The sequence below is a fragment of the Ixodes scapularis genome, unplaced genomic scaffold (genome assembly GCF_016920785.2).
Source record: "Ixodes scapularis isolate PalLabHiFi unplaced genomic scaffold, ASM1692078v2 PGA_scaffold8__174_contigs__length_109621045, whole genome shotgun sequence".
In the NCBI taxonomy this organism is placed as follows: Eukaryota; Metazoa; Arthropoda; class Arachnida; order Ixodida; family Ixodidae; genus Ixodes; species Ixodes scapularis.
In genome coordinates, this window is record NW_024609883.1 from 9,992,298 (window position 1) to 10,020,154 (window position 27,857).

The 27,857-nt window shown below is 51.0% G+C and overlaps 1 long non-coding RNA gene across 1 annotated transcript; it reads left to right on the top strand.

Moving 5' to 3' along the window:
• Window positions 1-11,826: 11,826 nt before the first annotated feature.
• Window positions 11,827-13,799, top strand: LOC121833398. Its single transcript, XR_006076670.1, has 3 exons — window positions 11,827-11,956; window positions 12,521-12,735; window positions 13,285-13,799. It is a non-coding gene; the product is annotated as an uncharacterized LOC121833398 (long non-coding RNA).
• The last annotated feature ends 14,058 nt before the right edge of the window (window positions 13,800-27,857 follow it).

Sequence of the window (27,857 nt, forward strand, 5' to 3'; positions counted from 1 at the left end):
AAGCCGAGCGCGTCGATCACATTGTTGCGCCAACGGCGCCTGCTATCGTGAGCTCGTTTCACGCCTCTTGTGAACATCCTCGTGAGCGTGCGTCCCGTGGTAATCCTTCCGCTGCATTAAATTCCTGGGCGCGTAAGCATACTTAAAATATGACATAAATACTTCATAAAGAACCGCCACGGCACTCGCGTTGTCTAGATCTCCGCTCTCGAAAAGGTGTTAATCCCGAACATATCCTCATTGCTACTTTTGTGTGCGCTCCGGTTGCTCGGGGGTGATTGTGCTTAAGAACTGTAACAAAGACTGTGGCAAATACTACAAATCAATTTATTTAGGTTTAATGATTTGGATTAATATTGTTTGTAATTACTGATTTCAAAGATTTACAATCTTTTTGTTGCTCCTGTTCAGAATATTTTTAATACCCTTCATAGTCACTCTTCCTCTTCCACACGAACGTTAACAAGAAGAAGAGGACATTTGACACACCATCCCACCCTGAAGAAAAGCGGTCACCGTTTGAAACGTTCGTGAACTAAGGGCCTTTCCTGGAACTCCTCAACTTTCGTTTTACGTCCAACCGGCCCGTTGAGCCCTCTCATCGTATATATTGTCACGGGTGGTGACCAAAAGAACAATAAGTAAACAGAAAGAAATAAACGTTTAATGTGGCGAACTTGTGCCAAAAATGAAAGGGTACAAAAGATAATAACAGAGCGTCGCGGGCGTCGAAGTCGGCGTAACAGAAGAGTGGAACGCTGGGGAGAAACTGACTGCGCTCGCCTTGCGGAATCCCTTATGTACCCTCGTGGGTTTCTGGATCGTTCGGCGTAGAAGGTTCGGTGTGTAGAACATTCTAACCTCGAATCAGCAATACGGTTCTCGAATTCACTAGAACATCAAATTACACTGTCAACAAAAATATGTAGCCGCAGCCAGGAATCGAACCCTGGCCTTCTGCGTGGGAGGCAAGCGCGATAACCGTTAGGCCACGCGCGCGCTGCCCACTTGGCCGGCTGTTTAGTGTGGATGTTAATCCGCACTACATGTGCGGATTAAGATCCGCACATGTTTTTTTTTTTTTTTTAAGGGGTACTTAAACGAAATTTGAAATATACCCGTCGTGTTCAAAAAGGGGTTGAATTGATCCACAATATCTGTAAATGACAATCGCACGTTTGCATTTTGAGCCCGGTGGCTGTATTTTTTTTGTTATAAACGGTCCACTCTGGCAAGCGCTCGGAGAAGGCCCAACGGAGACCACGTGATATCCAACGCAATCGTGACGTAGGTCGTCTCAAGACGAGCAAAGCTACGGCGAGGCTGACGTCGAGAGGATGGCCTCGTCGTTCCAGCCACCGAAGCGGCTGCTTTTGTAGGAATTTTGAGTGACGGGTTAATCTTCTGTAATCTTGTAGGGGGACAATAGCGACTTCTGCGACACACGAAAGGCATTCTCGGGAAGAGGGGAGTTCCCCCTGCCCCTCTTCTCTCGTCGTGGCCGAAGGCGAGACAACCTCCGTCACTAGCTGTCAAGGTTCCTAGACGGGCATTACAAGCGAGGCGTTAGCGACATCCACCAGGTGCTCTTTGCTAATCGTTTAATTCGTTTTAAAATTCCTTTTCGTGACTTTTTTTAACAAGATATTGGTATGTTCGATGTGATGCTGTTTTTTTGAACACATATAGACCAAAAAAATGAGCGCCGAAATTTCGTTGTAGTATCCCTTTAAACTCATAAAGACCATCGGGCGTAATGAAAGCAGTCTTTTCTCGGTCTCTTTCATCAACTTCGATCTGCCAATAACCTGTTTTGAGATCCATCGATGAGAAGTACTTCGCACCACGCATCCTGTTCAGAGTATCATCTATGCGGGGCAGCGGGTATACACCCTTCTTGGTGACCGTGTTTAGCTTACGGTAGTCTACGCAAAATCGTAGTGTACCATCTTTTTTTCTCACAAGCACGACAGGTGATGCCCAGGAACTTTTTAATGGCTGTATAACGTCGTCATGGAGCATTTCTTCGACCTGTTGCCGTATCGTTTCTCGTTCCTTATGCGAGACCCTGTACGGTGGTGTCGTTTCGGCGTTGTTGCTTCATCCGTGATGGTCCGATGTTTGGCGACAGCCGTCCGGCGCACCTTTGATGACGATGAAAAACAGTCATTATACTTATGTAAAAGATCCAGCAGATGTTCCTTTTCTTTTTCTGGGAGTTCACGATTAACGTAAAATGTTTTTGGGGAGGTTGTCGTTATCTTGCCTGGCAATGAAGCTTCTAGTGAGAAGGACCCACTGACATCAGCGACGTCCTCAAGATAGGCGATGATAGTTTCACGGGAAATATGCTGGTGCTCGAAGCGAAAGTGCGTAAGTAATAACTCAGTTTGTCCGTCGTGGAGATGAACGAGACCCCTGGCTATGCAGATTCCCCGTTCCAGCAGAAGAGAAGAGTTCGCCTCGGCGATTCCTGAAGAGGCAGTCTCGTCGGTTCTTAGAGTCACGAGCATGCTGCTACATGCGGGGGACAAACGTGGTCATCCGTTACTCGCAGTGGAGAACGCCGTAGTGTTGATTTCTACTCTTCAACACATCGTGCAGTGGAAAATGTGATCATTTGCCTACGTAGGTCTATGATTGCGCCGTTCTCTCCGAGGAAGTCCATTCCTTGTATTACTTTTCTTGAGCACTCCTTGAGAACGGCAAAACTGGCGATGAACGTAACTCCTGGTATCTGGATTCTTGCTGTGCACCTGCCGACCGGTGTAATTAAATGACCTCCAGCCGTGCGGATTTGTGGCCCATCCCAGACAGTCATAACTTTCTTCAGTCGAGCGGCAAGACTCCCACGTAACTTGGAATAATCGGCGCCCTTGTCGACCAGCGCAGTCACTTGGTGTCCGTCGTTAACCAGGGGGAGGTCGGAGGTAGTTAGTTGATCGTCGCTGTACGGTGTCTCCATGTCGTCGTCTTATGCGTTTCGCGTCGTTGGAGGGTCTTCTCGGATTCGGCGGCAAGCAACTTCACCTCCCGAAGTCGCCACCTTTAGTTTCCCCGGCATGGGCTTAATGACCGTTCCCTGGGAGCGTCAGAAGAGGAACGGCGTCCTGAATACTCGTGACGTCTCGGTGACGGATACCTAGACTGACGTCGATCAGCTGAAGCAGCCGGCTGGTTGAGGTAGTCCTCGATTTCGGGTGGTCGCTGGTCGTAGCGCGGTCGGGGAGCATCAGGTGAGAAGCCCCGAAGTCCCATTTGGCGGTATGGGCGCTGTCGGCACACGTGCCCTGCTTCGCCACAGTGGTAGCAGAGCGGCCTGTGATCTGATGTGCGCCAAACCTCGGTCTTCCTTGTCGGCGGGCACTGTTTGTTAGGGCATCGAGTGAACTGCCGTATTGGCGGCGGATTTGACGGAGCTCACCTGGAGAAGTCAATGAGGGGTGCGGAATTCCTCACGGCGGCAGCCTATGATAGAGTGCGCGGTTCCGGGGCTCCCTCCTGCACTGGTGTCATGCCAAGGGCGCTTTGAACTTCTTCCCGGATGACTGCTGACACCGGGGCGACGGTGGGTTGAAGTACCGGCGCCTGTAACTTTTGAAGTTCCTCACGGACGACACCTCGAATGAGCTCACGAAGGACGTCGCTGGTGCTACCGAGAGCCGTTACTAGATGTTCTTGCGAGTAGGGTGACCACCTTCCTGTAGGCGAAATGCGGGATACCCTGACCCCTGGGAGGGGGGGGGGGGGGGGTTAGTTAGAGGAAAACGGTATTTTCATGACGCAACAAAAAAAAGTATTAAAAAAATTCACCATCACGGACATCCCGATATCGTGTGCTGTCCGAAAGCATATTATCCACCTGAAAACTGTGTGGCGGCAATTAAGCCAAAATAATTTTCACTCACACTGATATATTTCTGTGCAATTGTAATGGTAAATATTTTATAGGTGGTGTGGGTTTCCCCTTTTATGGGGGTTACCGCTTAGAAACACAGAAGGTTCCTTGAATCCGGATAAAGACGTGTTTATTTGACTTAGATGCCACACGCTTGCCCGAAGGCCAACAATGTTGAAGATGAAGGCGCTGTCTCTTTTGACAGGATCGCCAGTCGGAGTCCGCGCTGCCGCTATTGACGGTATCACGGAGGGGAGGATCAGATAAGGATGTGAAGGCTCCGTCGAGCAGAGCCCCCCCAGCGAGAGTCACACCCGTTGGATTAGGGCCGTCTTATATAGCCGGCGGGAATGGGCGCGCCCGGGGTGGGTCGGATGTAGGTGGCTCCCCGGAGGGGCGGACGCGTCCAAGTCATGATCCCGAGGGGTTTGCCTTAGGCAAATCACCCGAGAAGGACGAGAGAAAGCCGTCCACCAGGGAATGCGGCTTCGCCCTCGCATCCGGGACGCGCCCCCACGTGGCGACGTCCCACGGCCTGCCTGAGCTAGGCCTAGATAGGGATGCGGGGAACACGTGGTTCTCACACTCCCCCCTCCTTAAGGCTGAGGTAGGTTTATGAAAAATAAAAATTAGCCTACCGACTCTCAAAAACAAAACAAAAAAGAAACACAAAAAAAAACAAAAAAACAACGCGGCGGTGCTGGCTTCTACATGCATGGAGTGACAAATAACTTGACGTCTTCGGTGACGTTTCCGACGTTGCCGTAGCTCGCTCACCATGGCGTAGCGTCTTTGGTGGAAGTGGTTCGTGGGGCCCTTGCGACTTGTCACGGGACGGACGGGAACAGCTGGTCCCTGATCGGCGAGTTGTCCGACCACCGCGCGGGTCCCGTTGATGAAGAGCGGGCGGTCCCTGACCGGATGTCGAACCCGAGGGCCCAAGACGGCGGGTCGCTGTTCAGCCCGCGGCCGGCTGGGGTAGCGGGGCTGCCTGACGAGTCACGCTCAGCTCTGGTCCATGGACGCCGCTGAACCGCCGTAGCCAGGAGACAGCAGCTCCCGAACGGCGCGAAGCCCCGTACTGGCTGGGGATCCTCTTCGTGGATTCGGGGACGTACAGTCACGTACTCCAGTCGAATGACCACTTGGTCTCCGACCGCTTGTGACGACGCTCGCACCGCGCTTTTGCGGTGACGTGTGGACAGGTGAGCGTAGGTGGCAATAACTGACCAATGGCCGTTACGCCTACCCTTTCCCTCGGATGCCGTAGTTCGGGGGATTCACCTACGGGTTGATCCGGGAGCGAACGCTGAGGTGACCTTTTATCTAGGTCACTGCTTGCCAGTAAAACAATGGTGTCTGGCGCGTTCGCGAAGGCAGCAGGTGCATTGTGCTTTGCACTTCCCTTAATGTGACATTTCGCCACTTACTGGGGCTGCCTCTACGAAAACTTCGAATATTAGTTTTTCCGAGTTCGCAGATTGTAGCCAGACGCCTGTTGTTCATCGTCGGCGTTGTCTCGCGTTTTGCGTGCATATTGCTGCGGGGGCTGCGTTTGTTCGTCCCCGTCTTCCCTTTCGTTGTAGGGTTTGAGATCGCAGACATACACAGGCAGCTCACTTTTCTTGAGTCCTTCTCAGTCAGCTTGTACACGAGTGGTGAAAATACTTTGTGCACTCGGTACGGGCCCAACCACTTTGGTGCCAGTGAAGCAGAAAAGCCTTTGCTGGCGTCGTTCAGAACATGGTTTTGTCTGAGCACGAGATCGCCTACTTTGTAGCGGGGATCCCGGCGAGAGCGATCGTACTGAGCTTTTTGTTTAGCTCGTGCTACCCCGAGATTGCGACGGGCCTCCGAGAAGGCTTTCGTCATCCGGGTTTGTAGCGTGCGCGCATGTTCAGTCTGTTTCGACTGTGCGTCGCTCACCCCAGCGTTTGCCCCCAATTCGCGGTCCATTGGATTCGGCAATTCTCTCCCAAATGTGAGGAAGGCGGGGGTGAAGCCTGTCGAACGATTGGCAGTGGAACGGAGTGCGAACCCAATCTAGGGAATGTATGCGTCCCAGTCGCGGTGCTTTTCGGCAAATGCTGCCAGCATGGGTTTGATGTTTCTGTTACATCGCTCCGTGATGTTCGCCATTGGGTGGTAGGGTGTGGTTGTTCTGTGCTTGATGCCCAGCGCTTTGCAAGCGTCCACAAATACCTTCCCGACGAAGTAGCTTGCTCTATCTGTTAGAAGAGATTCAGCGAACCCGAATCGGGTGAACACCTCCATGAGCTTTTCAGTGATTGCTCGGGCCGTCAGCTTTTGTAGTGGGAAAAGTTCTACCCATTTGCTGAAGTGGTCAGTGACAACCAATAGATACTGGTGTCCTTTGGGGCTCCTTGGTAAAGGGCCGACCACGTCGCAAGCCGCCAAAGACCATGGTTCTTGGCTGTGGATCGGCTGTGTTAGGCCGGGAGGTTTGCCGCCTCTTGGTTTGAAGCTTTGGCAAGTGTGGCACGTGCGGGCGTAGCGGAATACGTCCCTTTTCATGCCCGGCCAGGTTGCGATGTGGCATAACTTTGTGTAAGTCTTGGAGCCGCTCGCATGTCCGGCCAAGTGCGAGTCGTGATAGTAACGCATTACTGCGCACCTCAGACTTTTTGGCACTACCACCTTGAACACATTATCTGTGTCCTTCTCAGATGGAATATACTTCAGCAGGAGCCCGTCGGCGTTCAGCAGAAATTGATCCAGCGTGTCATTACCAGTACCAGATACATCCCGACACTCGGCGTTTACTGCAATACCAGCAGTAGTACGCCCGCCCGACTCCACAGAGTCCGACTCACACGAGAGTCCGTCAATCACCTTTCGACAAAACGGATCATTCTGCTGAGCTTTCAGTAGCTCTTCTTTACTGAACACGATCCCCACTGCGCTCACTGCGTCTATGTGGTTCACGTTTCCGTCCGAGGAGGTCAGTGGTGTTGCCTCCATTTTGGACTGATTTTCGGCTTCACGTGGCTTGGAGTTTGCCATTGGCTCGGCCTGAGTCCTCGCGGAAAGATTTTCGCAGTCTACGGGGGCTCGCGACAGTGCGTCCACCACCACGTTTGTGCTGCCTTTCCTGTACCGCACGACATAGTCGTATTTCTGCAGTAGCATGGCCCATCTCGCTAACCGTCCTGCGGGTTCGCGAAGTCTGGACAGCCATATTAGGCTCTGGTGATCTGTTTCAATCGTGAACGTGGTCCCGTCGACATAAATGTTGAAGCGTTTCAGGGCAAATACGATGGTCAAGCACTCTTGTTCACATGTGCTGTAGTTCACCTCAGCGGGTGTCAGCGAGCGGCTAGCAAAAGCTACCGGACCTAGCACTCCCTCGTGCTCTTGGAGCAGGACCGCTCCCAAGCCCAGTTTGCTCGCGTCCGTTTGGATCACGAAAGGCTTGTTCAAGTCGGGCAGCTTTAGTTCAGCTGTGTCCTCGAGCGCTTTAGAGGTGCAGCGAAATGCCGCCTCCAGCTCGGGACCCCAACTCCATCTCACGGTCTTTCACAGTAGTCGTGTTAGTGGCACTTGGAGTGATGCGCAGTTCGGGATGAATTGGCGGTAAAAGTTTACCATTCCCAGATAGCGACGGAGCGATTTTACGTCCGTCGGCGCCGGAAACTCCCGGATAGCCTTTAGCTTCTCGGGGTTTGGCGTGATGCGCCCGCAATCGAGCGTGAACCCAAGCAAGTTGATTCGGGTTTCGGCTATTTGGGCCTTTTCCGGGTGTAAAGTGATACCCGCGGCCTTTAGCCTGTCGAACACATCCTTCAGATCTCGTAGGTGATCTTCGAAGGTGTTGGAGTACACGACAACGTCGTCGAGATAGGCCATTGCATGTTTCCATTTGGCTTCTCCCAGTACTCTGTCAATCAAGCGTTGGAACGTCATTGGCGCTCCGCACAGACCAAAGGGCATTCTTTGTGAATTCGAAAAGCCCGCGGTGACACACAAGGGCTGTTTTTGCCTCGTCACCTGCCTCCATTTGAACTTGAAGGTAGCCTCGGCTAGCGTCAAGGGTTGTGAAATGCCGTGCGCTGCCGAGGTTGGAAAGGATCGAGTCAATGCTCGGTAGCGGATATGCGTCTTTCCGCGTTACGTCATTCAGACGGCGGTAGTCTACGCAGAGACGTGAGCTTCCGTCCTTTTTTGGGACCAGCACAACGGGAAATCCCCAGGGACTGTTTGACCGCCGGACAACTCCGGTGTCGATCATTTCGTCCAAGGCGACGTCGATGGCTTTTCGTTTAGCCAGACTGACGGGTCGTGCGTTTTGCCTCCGAGGAAGCGCATCGCCCGTGTCGATCCGGTGTCGCACTTCGTTTGTACACCCGGGACGCTCCGTGAACATGGCGTCATAGCGTCGCAATAATGTCGACAAACAGGCTTTTTCTTGCCCTGACCCGCAGCATGACTCAGTCAGTAGGGGGTGGGTGACCTCCGACGCTACGGCGCTTGTTTGCAACCGCGTCGGGGTACCTGTTGAGGGGTTGATACCCGGTTTTTGTGATTCTGATGCCTTGTTTTGGCAGCTGCTGTTTGCCCCATTAACCAGTGTTTTTTCTGGCGTTGGGGGTTCGCAGAAGGGTTTCAGAGGTGCGAATGTGCCCTCTCGGTAGCCACCGCTACTCACGTCGATCACGATCCCTGTTTTGACGAGAAAAATTCTGCCCAAGATGATCGGAACGGAAAGACTGGGGAGATGAACGAAGCGTTGCCGTCTTACTCGATTCTCCCATCTCGCAACCAACCGCACAGTACCGCTTGAATGGGCGGTACCGCACGCGAGTCGAAAGGCTGTGTTGCCCTCCCTCATATGCACTGAGTTTTGCTGGATGTGGGTCACCACTTCGTCGCCAAAAAGCGAGGCTCTGGCTCCTGTGTCCAGCAGTGCCTTGAACGTCCGACCGACAATCGTCAGGGCTATGAATGGCGCTAGCGTGCCGGTCGGAAAGCCTATTCTGTAGGCTGTAGGCAAAATAGTCTCTTGCTCCGTGCCGCTTTGAGCCACGGGGTTGGTTATCGGCGGCTTTGCTCGTTTCCCGACTGTTGGGGACCGGGGTTCTGCCGTTCTGGGCATTGTCGAACCAGGTGGTTGGCGCTATTACAGCGAAAGCAACGTTGTTGCGGGACTTTTCTTAAGTCCTGTCGTGCGCTTTGATGTGCGCCGCGCCTTTCGTCCTGTGTGTTTGGACGCTTTGGCCGCGTTTCCTCCCGTGGCGTCGGTAACTCTGTGGTCCGATCTCGCCTGTTGAACAGCGGCGCAGTCTCTGCTGCCCGCCGTTCATAGGAGTACGGGTCGAGCGCACGATCTGATATGTCGTACGTGTTTCGAATTCGCTCGTCTGCGTAGTGGGCGGCCTCTTGCCTCCTATTTCGGGACGCCGCGTCACCGTTCCACGCGCAGCGGGGTCGAGTGCCGCTGATGCTGGGGGTGGGGGACGATACGCTCGTGCGGCAAGAATGTCTCCTTGAATCCGCCGAGCCTCCGAGGCCAGTTCGTTCAAGTCGCGAAAGCCACTGCCTCGGAGATACGCCGCGAAAGACGGGTGCGTTTGTCGAATGACTCGCTCTACCCGCTCTGCATTGGGCGCTGAGGGTTCTGCTAGCTCAAAGAGCTCTTGCATCGCCCTAACGAACTCCAACAGTGACTCGTCTGAGTGTTGGGTCCGTTGTTCGAGCTCTCTCCTCATCCTGCGTTCGTAGTCTGCAGGGAGGAATTCCTGGCGAAATGCCTTTCGGAACTGCTCGATCGACGACAGCTGGCTTCCGGTTAGACGGAGCCACCGCGCCGCTTGGTCCACCAACAAGATTGGCAAGACGCGTTCTAGTATCTCGTGGTCCGAGATTCCCATGGCCTGTTGATACTTTTTCAGGTTTTCGAGGAAGTCTGTCGCACTCACTCGGTCTCTGTACCCTCGGTATGTCGGGATAAGGATTCTGACCGGTGGCCGTGTCGGCGGCGGGGGCCTAACTGCTGTTTGCAGTGCGCCCGTCAGGCTTTCGATCACCGGAGCTGCGTTTTCTAGCAGGGAGTGATATCCGCCTAGTGGTTTGTTCTCTGTGGTGAGAATCGCTCTCCGCATGTGCGGCTGGCGGGTTGTTCCCTCTGTATGGGCCCGCCAAGTGGTTTGTTGCGCCTGTAGCAGCTGTTCTGTGCTGCGGCTCGTAAACGGCGTCAGTGTTATCTCCGCGCGGAGAAGCTGACGGCCAGTCTGAGGTTAAGAGATCGAAGCTGTAAGAGGCTGCATTTGCCTGCTGTTGCGTCATTGTCTCTTGTCTCGTCGAACCCGTGTTGACTTCGAAAGTCGCGGGTGGGCTTAGCTCAGCGATGAAGGCTGGCGCGCTCCGAGAAGGAGTGCCACGGTTGCATTCCGGGCATTGTGAGTCATACCCGTTAGGGAAGCTCGGCTGAAAGGACACTTGCTCATTGTGTCCGTGCGTGGCTGGCGTGGCCACAAAGCCGTTGAGTGGCATCGGGTTTTGGACATTCGCCTTTCCCTCTGTCACGAAGTTCTTGGCCGGAAATTGGCCTGGTTCGCTGTCATTGCGAGAGTGCTGCTTTGTTTGCAGTCGCCGGACAGGCCGCACGTTGGGGCGCCAGATGTGAGTTTCCCCTTTTATGGGGGTTACCACTTAGAAACACAGAAGGTTCCTTGGATCCTGATAAAGACGTGTTTGACTTAGATGCCACACGCTTGCCCGAAGGCCAACAATGTTGGAGATGACGGCGCTGTCTCTTTGGACAGGATCGCCAGTCGGACTCCGCGCTGCCGCTATTGACAGTATTACGGAGGGGGAGGATCAGATAAGGATATGAAAGCTCCGTCGAGCAGAGCCTCCCCCACCGAGAGTCACGCCCGTTGGATTAGGGCCGTCTTATATAGCCTGCGGGAATGGACGCGCCCGGGGTGGGTCGGATGTAGGTGGGTCCCCGGAGGGGCGGACGCGTCCAAGTCATGATCCCGAGGGGTGTGCCTTAGGCAAATCACCCGAGAAGGACGAGGGAAAGCCGTCCACCAGGGAATACGGCTTCGCCCTCGCATCCGGGACGCGCCCCCACGTGGCGACGTCCCACGGCCTGCCTGAGCTAGGCCTAGATAAAGTTGCGGGGAACACGTGGTTCCCACAGTGTCTAAGTTGAAAACATAAAAATCGACTGCAGCAGACCCCAGAGCATGGCAGAGAAATAAGAATCAGTAAGTCTTTTCCGGCTTTTTGTTTTTGGTCGATACTTACCGCCGTATTCTTAAACGCTACTCGACTTGAAACTCGACTCGAAACTCGACTTGAGGGTGGTTTTGCGATTCATAAACAGATCTCCACTCGAAACTCCACTCGACTCCAAAATCTCCACTCGAAACTCCAAAATTTACTCGAGATCTCGAGTCTGCGCCGGAGCTACCTTGAACGGCCACTCGAGCCACTCGTGCGTTCAGTGTCATGGCGGCCGACGCATCGTTCGCCGACTTCGTCGACTTCTTGTTGAGAACGGACGAAGTCCTTCACGACAGCCGAGACCCCGACCAGGACGTCGATGTGCCGAGACGGCGTTGCCGGGACCGGCTCAACGCGCTGGAGCATTTCAACGACTGGGAGTTTCTGGTGCGATATCGTTCTACGAAATCGACAGTCGTAAGCCTTCTCCAGTGCCTGCCGCTGGAAGCAAACGAGAGCAGTCGCGGCCTGCCACTGTCCCTGATGCTCCAGCTCCTCGTAGCGCTGAGATTTTATGGCGCCGGGACCTTCCAAGTAGTTACGGGCGACCTCGTAAACGTGTCGCAGCCGACGGTGTGCCGCGTAATCGAGCGTGTCTCCCGAGTCCTCGCCGAGACTCTCTTCCCCTACCTCGTGGATTTCCCGGAGGGCGACTGCGACGAGGTCATGCGGGATTTCTACAACATCGGGAAGTTCCCCAGAGTGACTGGGTGCATCGACCGCACCCACGTCAAAATAAAGGGACCTGGCGGTCCCAATGGGGAAGTCTTCAGGAAGAGGAAGGGGTTCTTCTCCCTCAACGTGCAGGTAAGTTCACTTCTGTCTGTGCTGTTAGCGACAGCGAAGTAAGTTGAAAACAACGGCAAGTCAAGACCCGGTGTGGCACGTGAAAGCTCGGCGATATTGTGACTGATATAGACTAGAACTTGTAGAGAGATCTGCACTCTGTGACAGTGCAGAGTGGTGGTGGGCCAGCTAGAGAGGGTTCAAAACCAAGAATTATGTATTGTGTGTTTGGAAACATACATTTGATTGGGCGCCGAGATGGCTTTTGTTATTTTATAGCAAACGCTCATGTTTTATAGCATTTTCCCCTTGAATTATACTTTTCGAAGAAAAGTATAATTGCTCGAAGAAAAGTATAAAGTGTTCAAATTCTCTTCTACTATACCGCGTGAAAAACCTAGGAATTAAGCCACATTCAAGCTTACGTCACATAAAACTGCGAGAACTCAAATGCTAGTTAATTTCCAAAGCTTCAGATGCACTTTGTCAAAAAATATACTAATCATAGTAGAAATATCAGCTTGAGCACTTGTGTTCATATCATGGCAACCTGCTCATCCCTGTACTGCTCCTTCCTATCCACAGGCCATCACAGGACCCCAGCGGCAGTTTTTTGACCTTGTTGCTGGGTGGCCAGGCTCCTTGCATGACAGCAGGATATTCGACAACAGTCGTGCAAGGGTCCTGTACGAGAATCAGCTTATCCATGGGCTGCTGCTCGGAGACGCAGGCTATGCCTGCATGTCATTTCTTCTGACGCCCCTGACCAGCCCAGGTGTAGCCAACAGCCCAAAGGGCAGGTATGTACTAGTTTGTTGGAAGAAATAATGGCATGAAATTCAGAACAGCTAACAAGAAGTGATACTGTAGCCACTGTGTTCCTATTGGTTACTATTAGTTCTGCAAATCTTTGTCACAGCTAGATTCATGACCTTTGGGCCTGTATGGCAAAAAAAGCTGGCATTATTCACTTCCTGTGGACAAATGTTTTGTTTCAAAAGTATGTAGCATACAACATTTTAGTTCTATTTTTATTTTCCTCGAGAATATTTGTTGTTCTTCCTCTTGACAGTTAGTCGGTGTCAATGGTTGCTTTTTGTCACTAGAATTGGACTAGGGCCAAGAACTTGAATTAAGACGGTAATGTAGGAAACACCAGCCAAAACCACTGTATGCAGAACAGTAGCCTCTGGTAAGCAATAGAAAATGCCGAAAATGCAGCTAGCATGGGTGGGCCGCACTGTACAGGTTACTGAACCATACTGATGGTTGCAGCAGTGGCGATTTTTACACCTGAAGACCTTTATCTTGCGACGTTGCTTCCATTACCAATGCTGCGCACCATATAGGTACCAAGCAGCTCACCTAAAAACAAGGAACTCGGTCGAACGGGCATTTGGAGTGTTCAAGCGACGCTTCCCATGCCTGGACATGCGGCTGCAGTACAAGGCGGAACGGTCAGCCTTCATCATCACCGCCTGTGCTGCACTGCACAACCTGGCCCTGCTGCGAAAAGAGCCATGCCCACCTGCTCTACCCTCTCCACCAGTACCCCGATGCCGGAGGCGGCTGCGTCCTCATGTACTGCCATCACCTCCAGACCCTGTCGACACAATCAACGGCTCGCTGAAACGCACACAGATTATCGCACTGTGTTTCCAATAGGGATATTCAACCAGTAGCACATGTTTATAGTCAATGACAGGTCAAGGATAGTGTACAAGCTGGAGAGGAGGAAGCAGACAGAAGCTTGAGGTGGAGAGGAGAAACCTCCTCTCCACTTAAAGCTTCCGTCTTACTTTTCATCTCCAGCTTGTACTCTCTTCTTAACCCGTCACTGACTCGTGAAAATACTCGGACACGAATTCAGTAGTAAGCTCTCGAATAAATTGATTTTTAAATCAAATTCCGGGTATTCGGTCACTCTAACATATTCTGGGAAAGACTTGTGGCCAGCACAGAGCTAACAAAAGACCTACCCTTCCCTTTAATTGTAGTGTGCTGTTTCATTGAACTTCCGAATATGCAAAACACATTAGGTTCTATCGTTTCACTTCAATATAGCGCACATAAAATAAATAAGTAAATCCTCGGAATGCTTTTAAACTGAAAGAACCCAAATTTAATTGTGATTTCCACACTCTTGTAGCTTGCAGCGCAGGGCTGCCAGCTGCTCCACCTTTATCTCTCTCTCCAGCTGGAGCAGCTGGAACTCTGCCCGTCCGCGTCGTCGCTGCTCAAAAAGCTTGTTGCGGAGTATGCGCATTTGCATTAAATGTTGCGCCTCCTTCCGCCGATCTTCCCTCTCGAGGATGTCTACACGGGCCTCCTTTTCAGGAGCCATGATCCGCTCCAGTGCTGCGATGAGGTTTCCAATTCTTCTGGATGCCCCGCTTGGCAGCTCAGCACGGGGCCAGGTAATGCTCCTTGCCGGCGGAGTCGCACAAGCAGCTCCAACGCTGCTGTCTTGGAGAGGTGAGGTGGACGGCTCAGGAGCATCTGGGCATGCAGAACACATTGGCACTGTGAGTGCTAGGGGAAGAGCAAGTACACAGGAGAAGAGGCCCAACAGCCACATGGGCCTTTCGTAGAAATGTTCAAAGCTAGGCGTTGGCAAATTACAGTCAAACCTCGTTAAATCGAACAGTGCGAGGACCGTGAAATAGTTCGATATAATCAAAATTCGATATACAAAGTCACACACAAAAAGAGCGTCAAAGTACAGCGCGATTTAATTAGTAAAAGGCTAACGGCAAAAAATGACTATACTTTGTTTCAGCTTCCGTCCGAGCGCAGCCAAAGGCTGACGGGCGCTTCGCAACTTCGAGATGAGCATTCCTATGCATCGCAAAGTAGTCCGCAAAAGTAATTCCTTTTAAACAACTGTTTTGTGCGTAAACGCTGCACAATATTCCAGATGTGTGCTGCTGAGAATGATTTGCAACTAAAGGAATTAAATATCTGCACCCGTATTCACCAGGCGCGAGTAGTGCCTGTTTAACCACTGACTAGCGACGTCATCGACTAAAATGATCACGTGGCAAGCGATAGTCGCCGCTAAGTGAGCGCTTGGTATTCACCGGTCGTGTTTAGGGCCTAGTCGCCCCGTGCGACTAAGGAGTCGACTAACAAATCTTAGTCATGGGGTAGGACTAGTTTGGCCGGTGTTTAGCGGGCGACTAGCGGCTTAGCGCCATGGCCGACTCGTATCACCGCTGACCGCCAGCGCTATAACGAAGCACTTACTGTCTCGGAACGCTGGGGGACATATCTAGAAAGAATCGGAGGAGTAAATATTGACTAAATAGCCATGTTCAACGGCCAGAGACATTGCTAAAGCGATCTCGGCAGGGCGGTGGACGGCGCGAAGAAACGCATTTACGGGCGCTTCCATATTCGTTTATGTCGCTGGCAATGCGGCTTCCGTGTTTCTCCCTGGCGTTGTTTTGAAATTTTTCGTTGTAAAACTCTGTCTAAGACAATATGTCTCTCATTGTAACTTTTTTTTCCTGATAAACATTTAAATATTAGTTTTTATAGGATAAAATACCCATTTACGCAGCGGCGTTGAAGTTCGCGTGCCCGTGACCTATCTTTTTGTGTCACTTCCGCTTCTTAGTTCTGACTAGATAGTCACCCGCTCGCTTCGCGCTCGTGAATACCGCAGAACATAATCGCTCGTTAGTCGCGGATTTCTCGTTTAGCTCGCAACTACTTAGTCGTGCTACTAACCTTAAAACGCCGCTAGTTAGCCGCGCCTGGTAAATACGGGTGCTGAAGTTTAAGTTTTTATTAATATATGTAGATACATGTGGTTTGGTGAAAAAACGTACGTCCGCTGGCAACACGGCTGCAGCGCTCGGTTGTGATTTCGTTCCCGTAATGGCCGAATCATGTGCTTCGCTGCTTGTTCGTTGCTTTCCTCACCGAGTCGCTTCAAAACGTCCTTTCGCAAAGGCATGTCTGGGCGTCAGGCGCGAGAGGTCGTGATGAATGTCTACTTTTCAATTCTGCAGGAGACTCCGGCCGCGTCGTACTGCAAATGCGTTGTAAACAAGAAAAGCGTCCGGGCCACTACAATTTCCTGATACACGGTAATACAATATTTGTCCAACTGCTGCATGGGCACTCTGTTCAGTTTTAACTTTGTGCTTTGTCACGGCCAGCTTAAAGAATTCAGGGCGTCACCTGTTATGTTCATGCTTCATGATTAATTCTTTGACATTCTTATGGCTAATGATGCTATCATATTGGGTATAGTGTGACAATAAGAGGCTTGGCATTCATTATGGCTCACACTCCTTAAGTTACCAGTGACTATAGTGCCTGCGGGAAGGGAGAACATACAAGGAGGGACGCAAAAGCAACCAGAATAAATTTATGGAGGGCGACCGTTTGTAGTACCAGCTTCCGCCGCTAGCAGTGCTTAGCGGCTTCCCTTCCGCCCTTTTGCAGATGGCATTCACTACAGTGAGGCCACGGGTTACAGGGTGGGGGATAGGATGGGCCGCACGGTGACTGCTTTTTTGGGGGGACCGAGGGCCCTGGGGGCACTGAAGTAACTGAAAACCCAACAAAGTCAGGAGAGGCACCCAGGGTTAAAAAGAGGAGAAAACGTAAGAACAGGTATAAAAAATCAGCACAATCAGACATTGGATATATTAACATGCAGGGTGGTAGAAATAGGTTAAAATGGGAAGAGGTAGAGGAGCAACTAAGAAAGGAGGATTTAATGGTGTATGGGTTTGTGGAAACACATCTCAGAGACATGGAGCAGCCACCTTGCAACCCTGACTATGTGTGGGAAGAATGCAACAGAATGGAGGGAACGAGGAAGGGAGGTGGAATTGGAGCATTCATTAAGAAGAATATGAACTTTCAAAGGATCGGAAAGGAGTGCGCCGAACATTTGTGGCTGAAAGGAAAAGTCGCTGGGGAATCAACAGTCCTTGGAGTGGTTTACTTATGGACAGGGACAGGTGCTAAAGAGGAAAACAGAAAAATGATTGATTGCATATCAAGAGACATTAGTGAACTAGGGGAAGGCTCCGAAATAATTATTATGGGAGACATGAATGCCCATATTGAGGGTCTGGATGGGTATACGGACTCAACTGGAAGCATATTACTAGAACTGGTGGAAAAACATGACTTAGTTTTATGTAATACCAGTCAGAAGTGTGACGGGCACATAACTTGGGAAACTGGCAATCTGCATTCAACTATAGATTACGTACTCATGTCACACAAAATATATGGTAAGTTACAAGTAATGAAAATAGATGAAGAAGGTTCCAAAAGTCTTGGTAGTGATCACAAACGTATTAAGCTGAATTTTGCCAGAGAAGTAAATGCTGAAACTAGACAACATAATTCAAAGCAAACTTTCTGCAGCGACAAAGAGTTGGAAATAGTTGTTGAAAGAATAGAGGCAGCAGTTTCAGGGCAACGGCATACAGATTGGACCTATGAGAGCCTAACTAGGCTTTTTTCTCTAGAACTAGACAAAGTTAAGAGTAAACGAAAGGGGAAGCAAGGACATAGACCAAAAAGTTGGTGGGACAAAGAAGTGAAGCAAGCGATACAAAAACGTCAGGAAGCCTCTAGAGAACACAGGTATTCCAAGCGTAGTGGGGAGTCCGAAACGGAAGTAAAAAGAAAATGGGACAATTTTGTAACATGTCGCCGAGAGGCATCCAGTTTGATCAATGCGAAAATTCAGAGAAAGGGTGAGGAATGGATGAGTAATGTAAGTAAGAAAGATAGAAATGCTGCCAAGAAGTTTGGGAGCACTTGAACTCACTCGGTGAAACAACGCAAGCTAGACAGAGGTTTATACTCTCGCATCAGGGAGATCAATTAGAGGGAGATGATGCGATACAATATATAGGAGCAGTGATGGAGGAGAAATTTCGGGAACGGGTACATGTGGAAGATAGGAGAACCGAAGGAAGTAGCAGTCCAGTTTGTGACATCGCGGATTTTGGACAAAGAGAATGGGAAAAGGCGGAACGAAGAGTCCCTAGTGGCACGTCGACAGGCACAGATGGTATCCCTATCAAGCTGGTGAAGAATTTGGGTCCTAAATCTAAGGCAAAACTAAGGGAGGTAGTGAGTACCATGATAACAAAAGGAAATATTCCAGATGAATGGAGGCTTAGTAGGATGAGTATGATATATAAGGGAAAGGGAGATAAGTCTGATATTAGGAATTATCGTCCTATAACCGTGACACCGGTTATTTACAGGTTGGTAATGCAGATTATAAAGAACAGACTGGAGGAATGGGTAGATTGCGAGGGCATACTGGGCGAGTTACAGAACGGGTTTCGAAAACAAAGAAGGTTGGAGGACAACTTATTTTCTCTAACACAGTGTATAGAAATAGCGCAAAAAGAAAACAGACAGCTCTGGCTGGCATTTCTGGATATCAAGGGTGCCTATGACAATGTGAACCAAAGAAACCTGTGGGACATAATGGAGAACTTAAACCTAGATGAAGGACTAACAGCACTATTAAGGAACATTTACAAAGATAACAAGGTGATTATAACATGGGAAGGAAAGGCGACAGGGAAAATAGAGATAAGACGAGGCCTTAGGCAGGGGTGCCCGTTATCGCCTTTGCTGTTTATGTTGTATCTGAGAGGATTGGAGGATAGACTAGAGAAGAGTGGGCTTGGGTTCAACCTTTCTTACAGTAAGCTAGGCCAAAAAATTCAGCAATCCTTACCGGGATTGATGTATGCGGACGATATTGTACTAATGGATAACAACAGGACAGAGTTGCAGGAATTAATGAGCATCTGTGGTAGGGAAGGAGAGGAATTAGGTTTAGAATTCAGTAGCGAAAAATCGGCAGTCATGATTTTTAACGAGGATGAAGTTGAGAGGCTGAAGATACAGAATATTACAGTTGAGAGAGCTAGTAAATACAAGTATCTAGGAGTATGGATATGTGATGGTGCAGAATATCTCAGAGACCATGAAAAGTATATAATAGGTAAGGGCAACAGAAATGCAGCTGTAATGAAAAATAGAGCACTTTGGAATTACAACAGGTATGAGGTGGTGAGAGAGATTTGGAAAGGGGTCATGGTGCCTGGCTTGACTTTTGGAAACGCAGTGCTATGCATGAAATCCGAAGTGCATGCGAAACTAGAAATAAAACAGCGCGGAGTAGGTAGACTGGCTTTGGGGGCGCATTGCAAAACGCCAAACCAGGGAGTACAAGGAGACATGGGATGGGCATCATTTGAGAGCAGGGAAGCGGTGAGCAAGGTAGAATTTGAGGATAGGTTGAGGCTAATGGATGGGGAGCAATGGGCACGAAAGGTTTTCAGCTATTTATACATGAGGAGTGTAGACACAAAGTGGAGACAGCGCACTAGGAAATTAAGAGGAAGGTTTTTGGGCTATAGCGAAGATACGGAAGAGCAAGTCTCAGTTAAGAAGAAAGTTAAGGCCACAGAAAGAGATCGGTGGCTAGAGGGAATGCAGACAAAGACTGCTCTGGAAAGCTATAGATTAAACAAAAGAGTTATTGCCAAAGAAAGCATTTATGACAATTCTAGGGGAAGCTCATTGCTGTTTGAGGCAAGAACGGGTGTTCTGCGAACCAGAACATACAGAGTGAAGTACCAGGAAATTGATACAGTGTGCACTGCTTGTGGAGAGGAGGGACGAGACGGCTGAGCACTTGATACTCTACTGTAAAGGGCTTCACCCTATGCCTACCGAAGACAACATAGATTTAATAAAGTCATTGGGTTTTAGAGACAGCGAAGGGAGAGTGGATTTCAAGACTGTAGAGATTACCAAGCAAAGATTAAGTGAATGGTGGCAGAAATCGAGAGAAAACTAGGTATTTTCTTAATCACTGATGGCAAGGGGGTTTCATAGCCTCACTTTCTTTGCACTGCGGAGTGAATATAGATTTCACATTTAAATATTCTAAGCTTAAATGGTAAAACAAAATGGCTAGGTGGCGTAAGCTACCGCCCGATCCAAAGGGCTCAGCCGTATTCATCCATCCATCCATCCATCCGAGTCAGTTTGCCAACCAGCGTTGTCTGGTAGAGTTCTAGCGGCATGTTGTAAATTTATTTTCCCCGAGCGCTTAATAAGTATTCCTCAATTTTTGCAATGTTTCATTTCAAGGACCTTCCACATTCACAAAAAGTTTTCCTTTCAGAACTTTCTTCATATGGGCGAACAGAAAAAAATCACAAGGGGAGAAGGTCCGGTGAATGGGGGGGGGGGGGGGGGGGGGAAGCAATGTCAAGCCATTTTTGTTAAAAAGCTGTTGCATCAACAGTGCAGTGTGTGCTGGGACATTGTCGTGATGGAACCACCACTTCCCCCTTTCCTCAAATCGTAGTGTTTCTACCGCGCTGAGCAGCGCACGCGTTGCAAAACTTCCAGGTAAAACACCTGATTAACAGTTTCCCCAGGGGGCTACACAAGACGGCGGGACGAGGCGGGACGAAGGGACCGGGATGGCGCCACCTGCTGCGATTGGTCAGTGGCGTGGCACTGACCAATCGCAGCAGGTGGCAACCAGTCCTTTTGTCCCGCCTCGTCTTGCCATCTTGCATAGACCCCCAGGAGGAATAAACTCAGAGTAAACAATGCCCAAATTTTCTTAATGTTTTCATCAGTTGAGGGTCGGCCTGAACCAGGTTGGTCGTCACGTCGATCAATAATTCACCGGCCTTGAGGCGAGAAAACCACCTGTATACCTGCAATTTCTTCACGGCATCTTCCTTGTAAGCTGTCCGAAGCAAAAAAAAAAAAAGTTTCCGCTGCCGTTTTTATAAAAAAAGAAACAGAATTTTACGGCCTCACGCTGTTCCTTCAAATCGGACATTGCAAAAAAAAAAGAAAAAAAAAAGACGAATGATTTTGATTTGCTCGGGAAGAAAAATTTACAATATGTTATTAGAGCTTTAGCAAATGACGCCGGTCAGCAAACTGACTCGAAGGGGGTGCCATAAGCACTGCTAAAGGCGGAAGTTGGTACTACGAAGAGTTAGCCCTCCAGAAATTCATTTTCGTTACTTTTGGGTCCCCCCCCCCCCCCCCCCCCCCCCCCCCCTTCGTATGGATGTAGAAAGTTCTGTAAAGTTCTGTTTCATTTTGGTCTATTTTTTCTAAGAACTGGCAAAGTCTTTCATTCAGGAGAGTGATAGAGTTAACCACTGGGCAAGTGAAAAGACACAGATGTACTTATACAAGGTTCATTTTCATGAATTAGCTGCCCTCGAAATTACTGCCCGTCGTGCTCTGTCTTCACATCTGTCCTCCCCGAGACCACTCTGCCCTCTCCCCTGGAGAGGAAAAGCGTGCCACTCATGGGGAAACATTGCAAACTTCTCTTCCCCATTGGAAGTATGCACCACCAAGCAATGCAGGAAAGTCAACTTGCGTATTCAACAAGCTTTGCCATGCGGTAATTATGTTTTTAAGACAGGATTTGTTAAGACATGAAAATGTTTATGCTAATTTCTTAAAAGTAAAACCACCTGCACAGTACAAACTCACGTGGTCTGCTCATTAGTGCCTTCTGGACGTTGCGAGCATGCCTCCTCTCCTCGTCCAGCTCTTTTCCCAAGCGCTTCACCTCTTCTTTGAGGGCACGCTTTTTTGATCGCTCAGCCTCATACAATGTTGCGGAAACCATTGGTGGACCTGCAAGACAAAAATAAATAAATAAATGTAACTACTTCTGCTATACATCTATCTTGATTGCTCCAGCAAAAGTAACTCTTAAGGCTAGAAACATTAAATTCTGTACCTACACAAAATTTACGCCCAGTATTCTAAGAATCATGCATCCTTACATATTCGTAAAAATGCTGTGTGACTTTGTATTATGCGTCGGTCGTCTCCTGATTTCACTGCTTCCCTGTTCCTCCTCAGCTAGCACCAGGCACGTAGCGAGGATTTTGTTTCGGGGGGGGGGGGGGGGGGGAGGGGGAGGGGCCCGCCCATGACAAAATGCTGTATGAGGGGGAGGAGGGAGAAGAGGTCCCAGCAAAATGGAAGATTTCTGGGGGGGGGGGGGGCGGGCCCCATGGGCCTCCCCCCTGGCTACGTGCCTGGCTAACACCCTATGGGCCTGCTTATACAAACAAACAAGTATACTATCAGTCCCATCTTTGATTTTTTAGATGCGGAGCATCTCTTGCTCGGGTCTATGTCCCGCGGCGGGGCATAGAAGGGAACCACGTACGCCAGGCGACTCATCACAAAAGCTTGTACCAGGCGCATGAGGTTGCTTTCCTTCATCCCATAGTTCCTGTTGGAGATCCTGGCGATGAGCCGGGCGACCTGATAGGCCGTCCCTTTTAGGGCCTGTATCATCTCCCTATTCTTTCCATCTGCCTGTATGCGCAGGCCTAGCACCCTGATACTCTTGACCTGGGGGATGCGGTGCCCTTGCGCGAAGAGTTCGATGTTCGATTTCTCCTTCCCGCCGCGTTTGGGTCTCAGCAGCAAAAGCTCGGGCTTCTGCGGAGAGCACGCCAGTCCCCTGGGAGCTACGTACTCTTCTACCACCCGGATTGCCTCCTGCAGTACTTCCTCTATGTAACCGTCGCTGCCGCCAGTCACCCACAGCGTGATGTCATCAGCGTAGATGCTATGCTGCAGTTTGGCTATCTTCTCAAGTTTCGCGGCAGGCAGATCATCGCCACGTTGAAAAGGTACGGGGACAGCACCGATCCCTGTGGCGTTCCTTTTCCCCCAAGGCAGATGTCTTCGGACTCGACCCCGCCGACCGCCAATCTCGCCTTCCTCCCGCTCAGGAAGTTCTGGATGTATTCATATGTTCGCTTGCCCACGGCCAGCGCCCTGAGGTTGTCGAGGACTGCGTCGTGTATAATGTTGTCGAAAGCCTTCGTCAAGTCCAGGCCCAGGATCGCTTTGGTGTCGAGGGGGGAGCTCCCCGTTCCATCCACTATCTGATGCTTAAGGCGCAGCATCACGTCCTAAGTGGACAGATGCGGCCTGAAGCCGACCATGGTGTGCGGAAAGAGCTCTCTCTCCTCCATGTACCTGTTCAGCCTCCCTAGGACGACGTGCTCCATGAGCTTGCCCACGCAGGAAGTTAACGAAATGGGTCTAAGGGAATCCAGCTGCGGCCTCTTGCCCGGCTTGGGGATCATTACCACCTTGGCGGTCTTCCACTGCTGGGGGATAAAGCCCCGCTCCCAGCACGCGTTCATGTATCGCGTTATGCCGGTAACGGCTCCGTCCCCCAGATTGCGTATCATCTTGTTCGTCACTCCGTCGGGACCCGGGGCCGACCTGGTCTTGAGTCTGAGCAGGACCTCCCTCACTTCCGCTTCGGTGATGGGCACGTCCAACGCCTCGTTCCTCTCGCCGTCGTACTCCGTAGGAGCTCGGGGTGGGCTGTCCCCTAGGTACCTCTTGCGGATCTCCTTCATGAGGTCGTTCTCACTCCCCTCATGGCGACGCAGGATCTCGCTCATCTTGTTCTTCTGGGCCGTCTTGGTGCCGTCTGGATCGAGCAGATTCCGAAGGATGTTCCAGGTCTTCGGAGCGCGAAGCTGGTGGTCGAAGCCGTCGCAGGTGTCTTGCCACTGCTGTTGCGTGATCTTGCTGGCATGTGCTTCAATCTTCTTACTTAACTTGGCGATCTTACGCCGAAGGTTGCGGTTGTGTCTCTGGATCCTCAACCTCCTCTGCATGCTGGACTTGGCCTCCCACATGTGCAGGAGCTTACTGTCTGCAGTCAGCATGTTCGTCTCTTCTGGCACGGTCTTGGTCGCCTGCTCGGCGCAGGCCCTCAGCTTTTCCGTCCACTCCTCGATGTTCTCAATGTCATCTTCCTCAAACTCTTCTAAAAATCCTCTGAGGGCGTCCCACTCTGTAATCCTAATCCTTCTGCCCTTCGGTTTCCCCGGGCCGGCTGTGACCGTCACCGCCACCACGAAATGGTCGCTGCCCAGATCTTCCCAGGTGTTGATCCACTCCGCTCCTTTCACGTTCCGGACGAATGCTAGGTCCGGCGTGGTGTCCCTGTGCCTTGCATCTCCCCTCCTAGTGGGCTGATCCGGGTCAGTAATCAGAGTCAGTCCTCCGTCATGGGCGACATGCCAGAGGTTCCTGCCTTTCACGGTCTCCGTCAGGTACCCCCAGTCCGGGTGCGGCGCGTTGAAGTCGCCGACCACCGCGAGGGTCTGTTGCTTTGCGATCTCCAGGGTCGCCCGGAAGAGTGCGGCGAACCTGTGACGCTTGGCGGGGCTGCTGTAGACGTTGAGCACAAAGACGCTGCGCCCGTCCCTCTTCGTGTTGGATATGATCTCGATCAACACGTGTTCCACCGTCGAGATCCCGGTGTCGTGCTCGATGACGGGTAGGTTCCTTCTGACTAACGTCGTGACCCGCGTCTTCTCTTTGGCATCCTTACCGTATGCCCTGTAGCCGCAGAGCTTGGCCATGCCCCACGTCTTCTGGAAGGCGATAACGTCGGGAGTGCTCTCTTCTTCTTTGGTGCTAACGTACTGCTGCAGATTCCCCCTCTTCCTACGGAAACCGCGGCAGTTCCACTGCCAGATGACGTACTTCCTACGGCTCCGATCCATCTTCGTTGATCATAGCCTCAGTGTCTAATCGTGTGATGTTCCCCGTGACTCTAGTGTAGTGCGGCCAGGCGTCGAACGGGTTCGACGTGCCTTGTGCCAGTCTCGAGCAGCGGCTCTGCAACATGGCCAGCATCCTCTCCATGCATCCCGTGATTGCGCTCTCCAACATGCTTTTCGTCACGAAGCTCTCTTCGTCCCTATTAACGGGTTCAGCCTTGCGTGCCTCCCTTCTCCCTCGCGCCGTGACGCGCGCCCTCCGCTTCAGTGGCGGTGGCGCCGACTCACTACCGTCAGACTCCGCGAAGATCGTCTCCTCCGAAGTGTGCACAACCTCTACTCGAGCACCCTGCTGTGTCTGCTGCATTGGTCGGCTTTGGACCGACTCTCCGGGCATCTGATCTATCAGTTGCTGCAGCCTCGCCTGAGCTCTTCTCTCGCTCTCCTCCAACCGCCGAAGTAATTCTCCATTCTGTCTTCTGAGTTCCTCAATCATTTTCTCACAGTTCTTATCGCATTTGTCCCCTCGCCTGCTCTTCAGCTGTGGGAAATCGTCGTTTTTTCCAGCTGTGTGGTCAACCCATCGAGGCCGGCTGCCTCGACCGCTTTCCAGCGTTGATGCTTCCTGCTGCGTATGCTGCGCCTCTTGCCTGGTGTCGGCGTTCCACGTCACTCTCTCACGTGTAGAGGTAGGGGCCCCGGCTTAAGCCTTCTTTTGCACTCCTTGCTCGCCGTCTCATGTGGCTGGTCACATATCTTGCATCTGGGTTGACATTCATGGCCCTCTGGGTTCACCTTTTCCCCGCATCTTGGACACTGGTTTGTGTCCGGGTGTGGGCAGACGTCCTGTCGGTGGCCTACTTCGCCGCAGGCCTTGCAGTACTGCACAGACCTCCTGTGCGGTCTGCACCGTGTGTATGCACTTCCCACTTTCACATAGAAGGGCACGTGGGGCCCCTGAAAGGTTAGCAGCGCCGAGTTGGACTTTCCTAGCATTCTTGCGTGCATTATGTTGTGTCCTTTCGCGGACAGTAGTTCCATCAGCTCCTGTTCAGACGTCTCTGCCTCGATTCCGTGTACCACTCCTCTCACTGTTCCGAGTATTGGTTTGAGGTATGGTAGAAGGTCGTAAGTTACAGTCCCAAGCTGGACCTTTGTAACCTCATGGAGTTTCAATGCAAAGTCTTCGCTCGCCGTGCTTGCCAAGATTAGATTTTGTGCCCACTGCGTCTGGATTGTCACGTGTGCGTTGAACTCCTTGGTTGGTATTACGCTTGCCATCGCCAGGCCTTGCGATATGGCTCGGTCCGTCCACGATGCCACCTTCAGCCCTGCCCTCGGCCTGAAGACGACCTTGTACTCGTCCTGCGGGAGTGGGGGAAGCCTTCTCCATCTCTGGGAAACTCCAGCACCACCCCTCGATCGTTGGTTATTGGTAGCTTGCCCCATTGATCCCGCCGCGTCGGCTCTCTTCTTCTCTTTTTCAACGTTCCTGCGGTCTTTGAGGATTGTAACCCACGGACCGTTTTGGTCCAGGGTCCTGCCGCTGTCCTCATCGAACTCCGCGGTCACTTCCTCCGCGTTTTTGTCTTTTTCGTCCCGCATGTCGATTTCATTAGATATCCTTTCCGCCGCAATTTGCGTCATCTTTGTTTATACGCACCGCGCCTAACGGGTGTTCTCCCGGTCAGACCTAAGGTTAGGTTCAACGTTAGCTGCTCTCGGCCACACAGGTGTTGACGCCTGTTCGTTTCACGAGGCTTAGCTTTTCTTCCCAATGGTGCGACTTCAAGAAGAAAAATTTGGCTTTGAAAATCTACTCACAGGAATAAATGAGGTATCCCTCGATTCTGCTTCGCTTAAAGAGTTCGCTCGTACCATAATTTTGGAAGAAATTCGAATAAATCCGCAATAATTGCCGCAAATTGCGGGAGCCCATGTCGAGCCCGAGAGCCCCCTCCCTTCGTCGTCGTCGTCCCTCATATAGCGCATGAGAAAAAAAGAAACCACCAAATTAAGATTGCGAAACCATTCAGCGATACTAAGCACATTCAATTCAGCCAGATCTCTAGCACACCTCCCAACCTAACCTATTTCAAATTAACCCCTTAGCCTTTTTTTCAAACATTTTTTTTGGCAATTTATGATTCTAAACAGCTCTTTAAAATTTTTATTGCACGTGCAGCCCGGGCCGCACAAGTCTCCACCATTGGTTGCCATTTTTAAAAGCGTGTTCAGTAAAACAATATGTGCTGCCCTCTCGGCAGTGCTGCAAACTATGCTCTGAACGAGCCTGGGTCGTCCAAAATAGCTAAGAGGCGAGCGAGGGTGTGTGGTCGAGCTACACTCGTCCTAAATGGACTGGGGACAGCTCTAGGTGGACGCACTAGGTTCGTTCAAAATGGTTAAGGGGTTAAAGGTATAACTTCTTGAGCATACTAGAATCTGAACCTTTCTCCACTGGCTGAACATTTAAGCAAAATAGTAGAGCAATGTATCTGCTCTTGTTTCCTGCAATGGCACAGGCTTGTGCAACTAAGTCAAACTAGAATGAAAGGGAATCTGAAGCACTTTAAGAAATACAAGCTGGGAGCAGACTTCTATAGCATTTCCTCCCGTAAGTTCAGTAATCTCACTAAAGTTGGGCAGAAGTAAACATAAACTGCTTTTATTTAGAAAAATATGTGCAGTGATTTTTACAGGGCATGTGGTGAGCCTCTCTGCCACCTGTAATCTATCCAAAGCGTGACATCGTCGGCACCCCCCGCCAGCTTATAGACCTTTGTCCGGAAGTGCTCTTTTTAGCCTCGACCGCAAGGAGCAAAAGCGAACAATAATCTCGAACCCAGACGCTCACGGGGAGGGGGGGCTGCGTCGGCATGCGCCGCCGCTTCCCGTTGAGGGCTTCTTCGCTGGTGTGCCGACTGCCGTTTCGCCGGCATCGGTCCTGTTTACCGCGGTATGTGAGTATAGTGCCCGTAATGTAAGAGCCGTGTGTCCATACGCCACTTTGCCGCTGTTGGTTTCCATCTAGCCGAGCCAGAAAACATCTCGCGACGAGTTGACCGCGCCGCGAGTGACGAAGAAGAAGCAAACATGGCGACGGTTTGTGCGATTGCTTTGGTGGCTCCGGTTGTGAGTGTCTTCAACGTCCTCGTGAGAAGGTTCCCCTGCCCTTCGAAGTTATTGCAAGCACCACGAAAGATGTGGAATCATCGTCGTCTCAACTACAATTAAGGAGGCCTTCACGAGCAACAACAGCGCCGAGCAGGCGCTCGGCACAGTTGTGTCAGGCTCACGCAGCCGGCGGCACA